The sequence below is a fragment of the Triticum aestivum genome, chromosome 3A, assembly GCF_018294505.1.
Source record: "Triticum aestivum cultivar Chinese Spring chromosome 3A, IWGSC CS RefSeq v2.1, whole genome shotgun sequence".
Taxonomy (NCBI): Eukaryota; Viridiplantae; Streptophyta; class Magnoliopsida; order Poales; family Poaceae; genus Triticum; species Triticum aestivum.
Window position 1 is genome coordinate 745,596,781 of NC_057800.1, and position 13,669 is coordinate 745,610,449.

Below are 13,669 nucleotides of genomic sequence, written 5' to 3' on the forward strand. Positions count from 1 at the left end.
GACCACAATGAAATTAGCAAAGCCTTCACCAACTGAGCACCAATCACTATACATTTAATGAAGATGACCCCACTGTCATACACATGACCCCATTAAACTTTTTTCTTACTTCGTCCCTGGTGGTTGTATGTGTTGCCATAGCCATATTTTACGCAGCTCGCTCCAAAAATGATAACGCACTAGTACATAAAAGTCTACTAGTGGCGTCCAGAAAACGTCGTTAGCGCTGCGTAGGTCTAGCGCCACTAGTATAACGTTGGAATGCCCTTCGTCGCCGCCCTGACGCGGGGTAGTATGTTGGTGTGAATCGGGCCGGGATGGTTCTTAGCTTGATGTATCGTAAGTATAACAAATGAGCTCATGAGGCTTTGACTACATATAACCACACCGGCTGTGGGTGGCTACACAAAGTCCGGCTGGCTGACTTGCTGCACCGGCGTGCCCTGTCCATTGAGAGAGGCAATGCAACAAGGGGGCAGCTGATCGATCGAGCTGGTAGGCCAAACAAAACAAACAAAGGTCAACTCCATGGAGGATGGACACTAGGTGGCTAAATTTCGTGTTTTGACCCTTTTCCCAAACTTATTCGAGATCTGACCCTAGGTTAAATTTTTTTCGAGATCTGACCCTTTTGCTACCGCCAGAGTCCATGGCGGTAGGGTCTAACAGCCTACCGCCAGGAATTTTGGCGGTAGGAAACATCGCTACCGCCAAACGGGCTGGCGGTAGCCTGCACAACCCTACCGCCAAGGTGCTTGGCGGTAGGCATGAGCACGCACTGTGTTCAATACTTAGAGATTTTCGGCGGTAGGGCATGCAACCCTACCGCCAGGGTCCTTGGCGGTAGGCTGTTATACCCTACCACCATGATCCCTGCCGGTAGCAAAAGGTTCAGATCTCAAAAAATTTCAAAGTATGGTCAAATCTTAAATAAGTTTGAGAAAAGGGTCAAAACACGAAATTTAGCCACACTAGGTAGAGGTACATGCCGTTTCCTACAGGTTACAGTGCAGTGCAGTAGCACCGGCAGCAAGTAACGATCGATGTTGATCCGGTTCCCTCCTCACTAGTTAACCATCGGACCGGATCAACTACAACTACAACCACTTCCTTTTCTATATATATCACTGTTACCATAACTAGTTCAGCAGCAGGCGCCAGGTTCTGAAGAGAAAATCGTGGCTACATTGGCATATTATCCATAGTACTCTCTCCGTTCAAAAATACTTGTCATTAAAATAGATAAAAACAGATGTATCTAGAACAAAAATATATCTAGATACATCCCTTTTATTCATTTATATATATAGACCTATGTGCTGGATGGATCGACATCATGTACATGTCCATTCGTACAAATATCTACTCCATCTTAAACAAGCGCCCTATGTGCAGTTTTGCCACACCCTGCGAAAAATTAAAATTAAAATCTCTTCATCCATGTGACTGATCCAGCTTGCTGACCTTTGTTAGCCCATCTGCATTGGAAGCTTCTGCATGCGTGCAAGGTCATGGTGGCTGCCACCAACACCATTATTGCAACAAGTTGTAGTAGCACGCTGTAGTGCACCCAACTCAACTTGCTGTAGTACATGCATGCATGTGTGAGTCACATCCATCCATATCTTAAGCTCGACCCAGAGACAGACAGAGACAACCGCCGCTGTGTTCTTATCCATGCCATCCCCCATTACAAGATTTTAGCAAAATCCTATTCTTCTGACCACAAATTAATCAATATGCACGAATATATTATATATGTTGGATGGACCTCGTAGTACGTAGTTGCTGTCTCGTATAGTAGCACCGATAGCTAGAGGGTGCTTGGATCCAAGGGACTTATTTAAATAGAAAACTGAGAAAATCAAGTTTAATAGAAAATATATAGTAAAAGATGTTTACGTAAACTGAGAAAATAATTCGACAGACAACTTATTTGAATTATACTGACATCCCGTAAAATGATTTGTACGGCAGACATTTACATTTGCTATTGGAGATGCTCTAATGGAGGTTTATACGTTGACTGGTAGGATAATTAAGCCTATCTTGATTGGACATGGGATTAATTAAGTCATTTTCATCCAACAGGCGGCGAGTTATGGGAGTAATGACGCCGACGATCGTCTTAATAGTGCGCGGTGGTTGGCCAGGCGGCGACCAAAAAAGATTGCTGGCCGTAACTAAAGTGGATATGAGGCTGGTCATAATGAGAGTATCATAAATGGTATCATGCATGCTAACTAGATTTTTTGAATGACTTGGCACATAATTAAATGAGGAAACAGAGGGTGTGGTATCATATTATGATACTGTATCGTATTAAATGTTGTGCTACTTTGTGTCTTGCATGGCAATTAATAAGGCAACTTAAGATACTAACTTATGATACTACCTCCGTCCCGGTGTATAAGTCATTTGCGTAGTTCTAGGTCGATAATTTAACTATCTAAATATGTATTATATGTGACAAAAAATATATATTTAGAAACTACATCCGCGTGGAAATCTAGTGATATACTTTTCATGACATATAACACATATTTAATTCCTCAAATCGATGACCTAGAACTATGCGAATGACTTATACACCCGGACGGAGGGAGTACTATGCATTACGGAGGTAGTATCATATACTAGTATTATATGCATGATACTAGTATATGATACTCCCCATTACAACCAGCCTGAGTTCTAGATGGGACGCGACCGATCGATCACCATCTGTCATTTTCACCTGTTAAAGCCGACTAGGCCCCCTTGCAGGCAACAGCCAATAATGCTAAACATACAAAGAGTTCCACACAATTACACGCCGACTAGGATTTTTTTCAGGTGGGGTGGGCCGTCTCTCCCTCTATTGACCAATCAAATTAACTCTCTTTGTTAAGCCTTGTAACTCGTTTGTACGTGTAGCATTACTCCAGGCAACAGCAGCTAGCGCCGATTTTGTAGTCTCTACGTATCGTGTTCTCATGTTGACAGTTCAAAGTTGATCGTGTGCTACTTCATAAAAGGAAGCACACACACGCACACGCACGAGAAACCTGGCACGGATCGAAATGTACCTCGTTGGTCGTTGGGCTGACGGAGTAGTCTGTTAGTGTGAATCGGGCAGGGCGCGCTGGTTCCTAGCTAGATGGATGGATGCATGTATCGTGTAACAAATGAGCTTGTGAGGCTTTGACTATATGTAACCACACCAGCTGTGGCTGGGTACACCAAGTCCGGCTGGTTGTCCGTTGAGAGAGGCAATGCAGCAAGGGGCGGGTCAGGTGATCTATTGAACTGGTGTAGCGGTCAGTACTCATCATAGAAAGGCCAAACAAACAAACAAAAGTCAACTGCATCTGCATGGTACGTGCCGTCTACTACAGTGCAGTGGCTGGCACCGGCAGCAAGGAAACGATCCATGTCGATCCGGTTCCCACCTCATTAGTTAACCAACGGATCGACTACAACTACCACCGCTCCTTTTATTCTATACAGTACTCTGTATTATACTGCTACATGCAATAACTACTTCAGCAACGGACACCAGTCCGCGAGAGAATCATAGCTACGTTGGAAATATAATCCATAGTATATATGTTGGAATTAACCACGATCGGTGGCCTTGTCCGGCTCGGACAGGTGCAATCACCAAGCCGTATAGGTGTAGGACTAGGTTAGGCTAGCTTAGTTCCTATATATATACTTGTAGCCCTGTAAGATTTTGAACTCAACCCAGATTAAAGAAATAAAGTATTAGGTGCGACACGCACCTATTGCTATCCATCGGCGCCTCGTATTGTTTCGTCGTGGGTGCGTAAGTTTCGGCGAGTTGCTTCAGCGATCAAGGAGCCGGCGTGATAGTTCCGTACGTGCATGTGCATGTACTAGTTCACGTCAAGAATCCATTAACCAGCTTGTCTGCCCGCTTGCTCCTTGTATACGTACGCGTGTATCTCAACGGCCGAAAGCACAGGTCGTCGGAATTGCGTCGTACAAAATACGTCAGAAAGTACTCGGCGTACGGGTCTGTGCCAACAATTGGTATCTAGAGCTTGGTATTGACGTGATTCTCGGAAAGCAATCGAAGGATCATGTCGACCACGGGCAAGGAGATCGTGATGGCGGCAGTGGGAGCGCCGATGCCAATGATGGGGGTGTCGCAATTCGCCCGTCTGGATCGAGAGGACTATGCACTATGGGCGATGAACATGGAGGTCGCGATGGAGGGAGCTGAGTTCTGGGAAGCCGTGGAACCCGGCGGTGCCGAGTACGCGAAGGGCGCGGCGAAGTACCGGAAGGATCGTCAGGCGTTAACGGCGATCTACTCCGCCATGCCGAAGGATGTGCTGCAACACCTCATCGGAAAGAACTCGGCGAAGGAGGCATGGGAGACCATCAAAATCCTGCACCAGGGTCATGACCATGTCAAGGAAGCACACCTTCAGTCCCTGATGAGAAGCTACGAGTGCCTGAAGATGGATGAAAGTGAGACGGTCGATCAGTTTGCCTCCCGTCTCAAGACCCTCGTCAACGGCATACGCAGCTATGGTTCAACCCTAGAAGAAGTTGCGATCGTCCGACGATTTTTGCGCGCCGCGCCGGCACGCTACATTCAGATCGTCATGTCGATCGAGCAATGTCTCGACCTGAAGACTCTCACGGTTGAGGATCTTGTCGGAAGGTTCAAGGCCCATGACGAGAGAATTCGTCTCAGTTTCGGCGACGCGGAGGCGAGTGAGCACTTGATGCTGACAAAGGCACAATGGATTGCCCTGTCGAAAGAAAAACAAGGCGGATCCACGAGCGGTGGCAAGAAGAAGGGGAAAGGGAAGCAATGCTCGGCGAGAAAGAACTTCGCTGACTCGGACGACGAGGATGCGCCTGCACCACCGAGGAGGAAGTTTGACATCAGAAAGTGAGGTGTCATAAGTGTGGCCTCCTTGGTCACTTCAAGGCTCACTGCGAGGGAGCACCGAAGCAGCGGGAGCTCATTACCGAGGAAGAAGACGACGGGGATATGATGCTGATGTGCGAGCTAGTGGACGAGGAGGATCCAGATGATCACCATCAACTGGACATAGGTCCGGCGAGTGCATCTGCGTCAGTAAACCCAGGCGATGTTGTGGCGCCAGAAGACCATGACACAAGGCGTGATGGTGTGTTCATGCCAGTAAGCTCAGGCGAAGTCGTGGCGCCAGAAGACCAGGACACATGGCGTGACGGTGTGGTTGCGCTAGAATCAGGCGAAGTCGTGGCGCCAGAAGACCAGGACATAGGGCGTGACGGTGTGGTTGCGCTAGAACCAGGCGAAGTCATGGCGCTAGAAGACCATGAAGCAAGGCGTGATGGTGTGATCACACTAGACCCAGGCGATGACGTGGCGCCAGATGACCACGAAATGTGGCAAGCTACACTCGGGCCAGACATGCATGACGCATACACAGTGTAAGTGGTGCAACCAACAACATGAACGTCCTATGCGGCAGGTGCGTGCCAGGTGAAGGAAATATGCCCTAGAGGCAATAATAAAGTTATTATTTATTTCCTCATATCATGATAAATGTTTATTATTCATGCTAGAATTGTATTAACCGGAAACATAATACATGTGTGAATACATAGACAAACATAACGTTTATTGACTAGCTCATTAATCAAAGATGGTTATGTTTCCTAACCATAGACATGTGTTGTCATTTGATTAATGGGATCACATCATTAGGAGAATGATGTGATTGACATGACCCATTCCGTTAGCCTAGCACTTGATCGTTTAGTATATTGCTATTGCTTTCTTTATGACTTATACATGTTCCTATAACTATGAGATTATGCAACTCCCGTTTACCGGAGGAACACTTTGGGTACTACCAAACGTCACAACGTAACTGGGTGATTATAAGGGAGTACTACAGGTGTCTCCAAAGGTAGATGTTGGGTTGGCGTATTTCGAGATTAGGTTTTGTCACTCCGTTTGTCGGAGAGGTATCTCTGGGCCCTCTCGGTAATGCACATCACTATAAGCCTTGCAAGCAATGTAGCTAATGAGTTAGTTACGGAATGATGCATTACGTAACGAGTAAAGAGACTTGCCGATAACGAGATTGAACTAGGTATTGGATACCGACGATCATATCTCGGGCAAGTAACATACCGATGACAAAGGGAACAACGTATGTTGTTATGCGGTTTGACCGATAAAGATCTTCGTAGAATATGTATTAACCAATATGGGCATCCAGGTCCCGCTATTGGTTATTGACCGAGAATAGTTCTAGGTCATGTCTACATAATTCTCAAACCCATAGGGTCTGCACGCTTAACGTTACGATGACAGTTTTATTATGAGTTTATAAGTTTTGATGTACCGAAGTTTGTTCGGAGTCCCGGATGTGGTCACGGACATGACGAGGAGTCTTGAAATGGCCGAGACATAAACATCGATATATTGGAAGCCTATGTTTGGACTTCGGAATAGTTCCGGGTGAAATCGGGATTTTACCGGAACACCGGGGGGTTACCGGAACCCTCCCGGGGGTTAATGGGCCTTAGTGGGCCATGAGGGAGAAGAGGAGGGCCGGCCAGGGCAGGCCGCGCGCCCCCTCCCCCCTAGTCCGAATAGGAAAAGGAAGGGGGGGCGGCGCCCCCCTTTTCCTCTTTCCCTCCCCCAAGTCCTAATCCAACAAGGAAAGGGGGGGGGGGGGAGTCCTATTCCCGGTGGGAGTAGGACTCCTCCGGCACGCCTCCTCCTAGGGCCGACCGCACCTCCCCTTGCTCCTTTATATACGGGGGCAGGGAGGCACCCCAGTGACACACAAGTTGATCTACGGATCGTTCCTTAGCCGTGTGCGGTGCCCCCCTCCACCATATTCCACCTCGGTCATATCATCGCGGAGTTTAGGCGAAGCCCTGCGCCGGTAGAACATCATCATCGTCACCACGCCGTCGTGCTGACGGAACTCATCCTCAAAGCTTTGCTGGATCGGAGCCCGGGGATCGTCATCGAGCTGAACGTGTGCTGAACTCGGAGGTGCCGTACGTTCGGTACTTGGATCGGTCGGATCGTGAAGACGTACGACTACATCAACCGCATTATCATAACGCTTCCGCTTACGGTCTACGAGGGTACGTGGACAACACTCTCCCCTCTCGTTGCTATGTCATCACCATGATCTTGCGTGTGCGTAGGAATTATTTTTGAAATTACTACATTACCCAACAGTGGCATCCGAGCCTGGTTTTATGCGTAGATGTCATATGCACGAGTAGAACACAGGTGAGTTGTGGGCGATACAAGTCATACTGCTTACCAGCATGTCATACTTTGGTTCGGCGGTATTGTGAGATGAAGCGGCCCGGACCGACATTACTCGTACGCTTACGCGAGACTGGTTTCACCGCTGCGAGCACTCGTTGCTTAAAGGTGACTGGCGGGTGTCTGTCTCTCTCACTTTAGTTGAACCAAGTGTGGCTACGCCCGGTCCTTGCGAAGGTTAAAACAACACTAACTTGATGAACTATCGTTGTGGTTTTGATGCGTAAGTAAGAACGGTTCTTGCTAAGCCCGTAGCAGCCACGTAAAATTTGCAACAACAAAGTAGAGGACGTCTAACTTGTTTTTGCAGGGCATGTTGTGATGTGATATGGTCAAGACGTGATGCTATATTTTACTGTATGAGATGATCATGTTTTGTAACCGAAGTTATCGGCAACTGGCAGGAGCCATATGGTTATCGCTTTATTGTATGAAATGCAAACGCCCTATAATTGCTTTACTTTATCACTAAGCGGTAGCGATAGTGGTAGAAGCAATAGATGGTGTAACGACAACGATGCTACGATGGAGATCAAGGTGTCGCGCCGGTGACGATGGTGATCACGACGGTGCTTCGAAGATGGAGATCACAAGCACAAGATGATGATGGCCATATCATATCACTTATATTGATTGCATGTGATGTTTATCCTTTATGCATCTTATCTTGCTTTGATTGACAGTAGCATTTTAAGATGATCTCTCACTAAAATTATCAAGAAGTGTTCTCCCTGAGTATGCACCGTTGCGAAAGTTCTTCGTGCTGAGACACCACATGATGATCGGGTGCGATAGGCTCTACGTTCAAATACAATGGGTGCAAAACAGTTGCACACGCGGAATACTCAGGTTAAACTTGACGAGCCTAGTATATAACAGATATGGCCTCGGAACACGGAGACCGAAAGGTCGAGCGTGAATCATATAGTAGATATGATCAACATATTGATGTTCACCGTTGAAACTACTCCATCTCACGTGACGATCGGACATGGTGTAGTTGATATGGATCACATAATCACTTAGAAGATTAGAGGGATGTCTATCTAAGTGGGAGTTCTTAAGTAATATGATTAATTGAACTTAAATTTATCATGAACTTAGTACCTGATAGTATTTTGATTGTCTATGTTTGTTGTAGATAGATGGCTCGTGTTGTTGTTCCGTTGAATTTTAATGCGTTCCTTGAGAAAGCAAAGTTGAAAGATGATGGCAGCAATTACACGGACTGGGTCCATAACCTGAGGATTATCCTCATTGCTGCACAGAAGAATTACGTCCTGGAAGCACCGCTGGGTGCCAGGCCTGCTGCTGATGCAACTGACGACATTAAGAACGTCTGGCAGAGCAAAGCTGATGACTACTCGATAGTTCAGTGTGCCATGCTTTACGGCTTAGAACCGGGTCTTCAACGACATTTTGAACGTCATGGAGCATATGAGATGTTCCAGGAGTTGAAGTTAATATTTCAAGCAAATGCCCGGATTGAGAGATATGAAGTCTCCAATAAGTTCTATAGCTGCAAGATGGAGGAGAATAGTTCTGTCAGTGAACACATACTCAAAATGTCTGGGTATAATAATCACTTGATTCAACTGGGAGTTAATCTTCCTGATGATAGTGTCATTGACAGAATTCTTCAATCACTGCCACCAAGCTACAAGAGCTTCGTGATGAACTATAATATGCAAGGGATGGACAAGACTATTCCCGAGGTCTTCGCAATGCTGAAAGCCGCGGAGGTAGAAATCAAGAAGGAGCATCAAGTGTTGATGGTTAACAAGACCACCAGTTTTAAAGAAAAAGGGCAAAGGGAAGAAGAAGGGGAACTTCAAGAAGAACGGCAAACAAGTTGCTGCTGAAGCTAAGAAACCCAAGTCTGGACCTAAGCCTGAAACTGAGTGCTTCTATTGCAAGCAGACTAGTCACTGGAAGTGGAACTGCCCCAAGTATTTGGCGGATAAGAAGGATGGCAAAGTGAACAAAGGTATATGTGATATACATGTTATTGATGTGTACCTTACTAATGCTCGTAGTAGCACCTGGGTATTTGATACTGGTTTTGTTGCTAATATTTGCAACTCGAAACAGGGACTACGGATTAAGCGAAGATTGGCTAAGGACGAGGTGACGATGCGCGTGGGAAATGGTTCCAAAGTCGATGTGATCGCGGTCGGCACGCTACCTCTACATCTACCATCGGGATTAGTATTAGACCTAAATAATTGTTATTTGGTGCCAGCGTTGAGCATCAACATTATATCTGGATCTTGTTTGATGCGAGACGGTTATTCATTTAAGTCAGAGAATAATGGTTGTTCTATTTATATGAGTAATATCTTTTATGGTCATGCACCCTTGAAGAGTGGTCTATTTTTATTGAATCTCGATAGTAGTGATACACATATTCATAGTGTTGAAACCAAAAGATGCAGAGTTGATAATAATAGTGCAACTTATTTGTGGCACTGCCGTTTAGGTCATATTGGTGTAAAGCGCATGAAGAAACTCCATACTGATGGACTTTTGGAATCACTTGATTATGAATCACTTGGTACTTGTGAACCGTGCCTCATGGGCAAGATGACTAAAACGCCGTTCTCCGGAACTATGGAGCGAGCAACTGATTTGTTGGAAATCATACATACTGATGTTTGTGGTCCAATGAATGTTGAGGCTCGCGGCGGGTATCGTTATTTTCTCACCTTCATAGATGATTTGAGCAGATATGGATATATCTACTTAATGAAACACAAGTCTGAAACATTTGAAAAGTTCAAAGAATTTCAGAGTGAAGTAGAAAATCATCGTAACAAGAAAATAATATTTCTACGATCTGATCATGGAGGAGAATATTTGAGTTACGAGTTTGGTCTACACTTGAAACAATGCGGAATAGTTTCGCAACTCACGCCACCCGGAACACCACAACGTAATGGTGTGTCCGAACGTCGTAATCGTACTTTACTAGATATGGTGCGATCTATGATGTCTCTTACTGATTTACCGCTATCGTTTTGGGGTTATGCTTTAGAGACGGTCGCATTCACGTTAAATAAGGCACCATCAAAATCCGTTGAGACGACACCTCATGAACTGTGGTTTGGCAAGAAACCAAAGTTGTCGTTTCTTAAAGTTTGGGGCTGCGATGCTTATGTGAAGAAACTTCAATCAGATAAGCTCGAACCCAAATCGGAGAAATGTGTCTTCATAGGATACCCAAAAGAAACTGTTGGGTACACCTTCTATCACAGATCTGAAGGCAAGATTTTCGTTGCTAAATTCGGATCCTTTTTAGAGAAGGAATTTCTCTCGAAAGAAGTGAGTGGGAGGAAAGTAGAACTTGATGAGATAACTGTACCTGCTCCCTTATTGGAAAGTAGTTCATCACAAGAACCGGTTCCTGTGACAACTACACCAATTAGTGAGGAAGCTAATGATATTGATCATGAAACTTCAGATCAAGTTTCTACTGAACCTCGTAGGTCTACCAGAGTAAGATCCGCACCAGAGTGGTACGGTAATCCTATTCTGGAAGTCATGTTACTTGACCATGATGAACCTACGAACTATGAGGAAGCGATGATGAGCCCAGATTCCGCAAAATGGCTAGAGGCCATGAAATCTTAGATGGGATCCATGTATGAGAACAAAGTATGGACTTTGGTTGACTTGCCCGATGATCGGCAAGCCATTGAGAATAAATGGATCTTTAAGAAGAAGACTGACGCTGATGGTAATGTAACTGTCTATAAAGCTCGACTTATTGCGAAAGGTTTTCGACAAGTTCAAGGGATTGACTACGATGAGACTTTCTCACCCGTAGCGATGCTTAAGTCTGTCCGAATCATGTTAGCAATTGCCGCATTTTATGATTATGAAATTTGGCAAATGGATGTCAAAACTGCATTCTTGAATGGATTTCTAGAAGAAGAGTTGTATATGATGCAACCAGAAGGTTTTGTTGATCCAAAAGGTGCTAACAAAGTGTGCAAGCTCCAGCGATCCATCTATGGACTGGTGCAAGCATCTCGGAGTTGGAATAAATGTTTTGATAGTGTGATCAAAGCATATGGTTTTATACAGACTTTTGGAGAAGTCTGTATTTACAAGAAAGTGAGTGGGAGCTCTGTAGCATTTCTGATATTATATGTAGATGACATATTATTAATTGGAAATGATATAGAATTTCTGGATAGCATAAAGGGATACTTGAATAAAAGTTTTTCTATGAAAGACCTCGGTGAAGCTGCTTATATATTGGGCATCAAGATTTATAGAGATAGATCGAGACGCTTAATTGGACTTTCACAAAGCACATACCTTGATAAAGTTTTGAAAAGGTTCAAAATGGATCAGACAAAGAAAGGGTTCTTGCCCGTACTACAAGGTGTGAAATTGAGTCAGATTCAATGCCCGACCACAATAGAAGATAGAGAGAAAATGAAAGATGTTCCCTATGCTTCAGCCATAGGCTCTATCATGTATGTAATGCTGTGTACCAGACCTGACGTATGCTTAGCAATAAGCTTGATAGGAAGGTACCAAAGTAATCCAGGAGTGGATCACTGGACAGCGGTCAAGAACATCCTGAAATACCTGAAAAGGACTAAGGATATGTTTCTCGTATATGGAGGTGACAAAGAGCTAGTCGTAAATGGTTACGTCGATGCAAGCTTTGACACTGATCCGGACGATTCTAAATCGCAAACCGGATACGTGTTTTTTATTAAACGGTGGAGCTGTAAGTTGGTGCAGTTCTAAACAAAATGTCATGGCGGGATCTACATGTGAAGCGGAGTACATAGCTGCTTCAGAAGCAGCAAATGAAGGAGTCTGGATGAAGGAGTTCATTTCTGATCTAGGTGTCATACCTAGTGCATCGGGACCAATGAAGATTTTCTGTGACAATACTGATGCAATTGCCTTGGCAAAGGAATCCAAATTTCACAAGAGGACCAAGCATATCAAAAGACGCTTCAATTCCATTCGGCACCAAGTCCGGGTGGGAGACATAGAGATTTGCAAGATACATACGGATCTGAATGTTGCAGACCCATTGACTAAGCCTCTCTCACGGACAAAACATGATCAGCACCAAGACTCCATGGGTGTTAGAATCATTACTGTGTAATCTAGATTATTGACTCTAGTGCAAGTGGGAGACTGAAGGAAATATGCCCTAGAGGCAATAATAAAGTTATTATTTATTTCCTTATATCATGATAAATGTTTATTATTCATGCTAGAATTGTATTAACCGGAAACATAATACATGTGTGAATACATAGACAAACATAACGTCACTAGTATGCCTCTACTTGACTAGCTCATTAATCAAAGATGGTTATGTTTCCTAACCATAGACATGTGTTGTCATTTGATTAATGGGATCACATCATTAGGAGAATGATGTGATTAACATGACCCATTCCGTTAGCCTAGCACTTGATCATTTAGTATATTGCTATTGCTTTCTTCATGACTTATACATGTTCCTGTAACTATGAAATTATGCAACTCCCGTTTACCGGAGAAACACTTTGGGTACTACCAAACGTCACAACGTAACTGGGTGATTATAAAGGAGTACTACATGTGTCTCCAAAGGTAGATGTTGGGTTGGCGTATTTCGAGATTAGGTTTTGTCACTCCGTTTGTCGGAGAGGTATCTCTGGGCCCTCTCGGTAATGCACATCACTATAAGCCTTGCAAGCAATGTAGCTAATGAGTTAGTTACGGAATGATGCATTACGTAACGAGTAAAGAGACTTGCCGGTAACGAGATTGAACTAGGTATTGGATGCCGACGATCAAATCTCAGGCAAATAACATACCGATGACAAAGGGAACAACGTATGTTGTTATGCGGTTTGACCGATAAAGATCTTCGTACAATATGTAGGAACCAATATGAGCATCCAGGTCCCGCTATTGGTTATTGACCGAGAATAGTTCTAGGTCATGTCTACATAATTCTCGAACCCGTAGGGTCCGCACGCTTAACGTTACGATGACAGTTTTATTATGAGTTTATAAGTTTTGATGAACCGAAGTTTGTTCGGAGTCCCGGATGTGATCACGGACATGACGAAGAGTCTCAAAATGGTCGAGACATAAAGATTGATATATTGGAAGCCTATGTTTGGACTTCGGAATAGTTCCGGGTGAAATCGGGATTTTACCGGAACACCGGGGGGTTACCGAAACCCTCCCGGGGGTTAATGGGCCTTAGTGGGCCATGAGGGAGAGGAGGAGGGCCGGCCAGGGCAGGCCGCGCGCCCCCTCCCCCCTAGTCCGAATAGGACAAGGAAGGGGGGGGGGGGCGGCACCCCCCTTTTCCTCTTTCCCTCCCCCAAG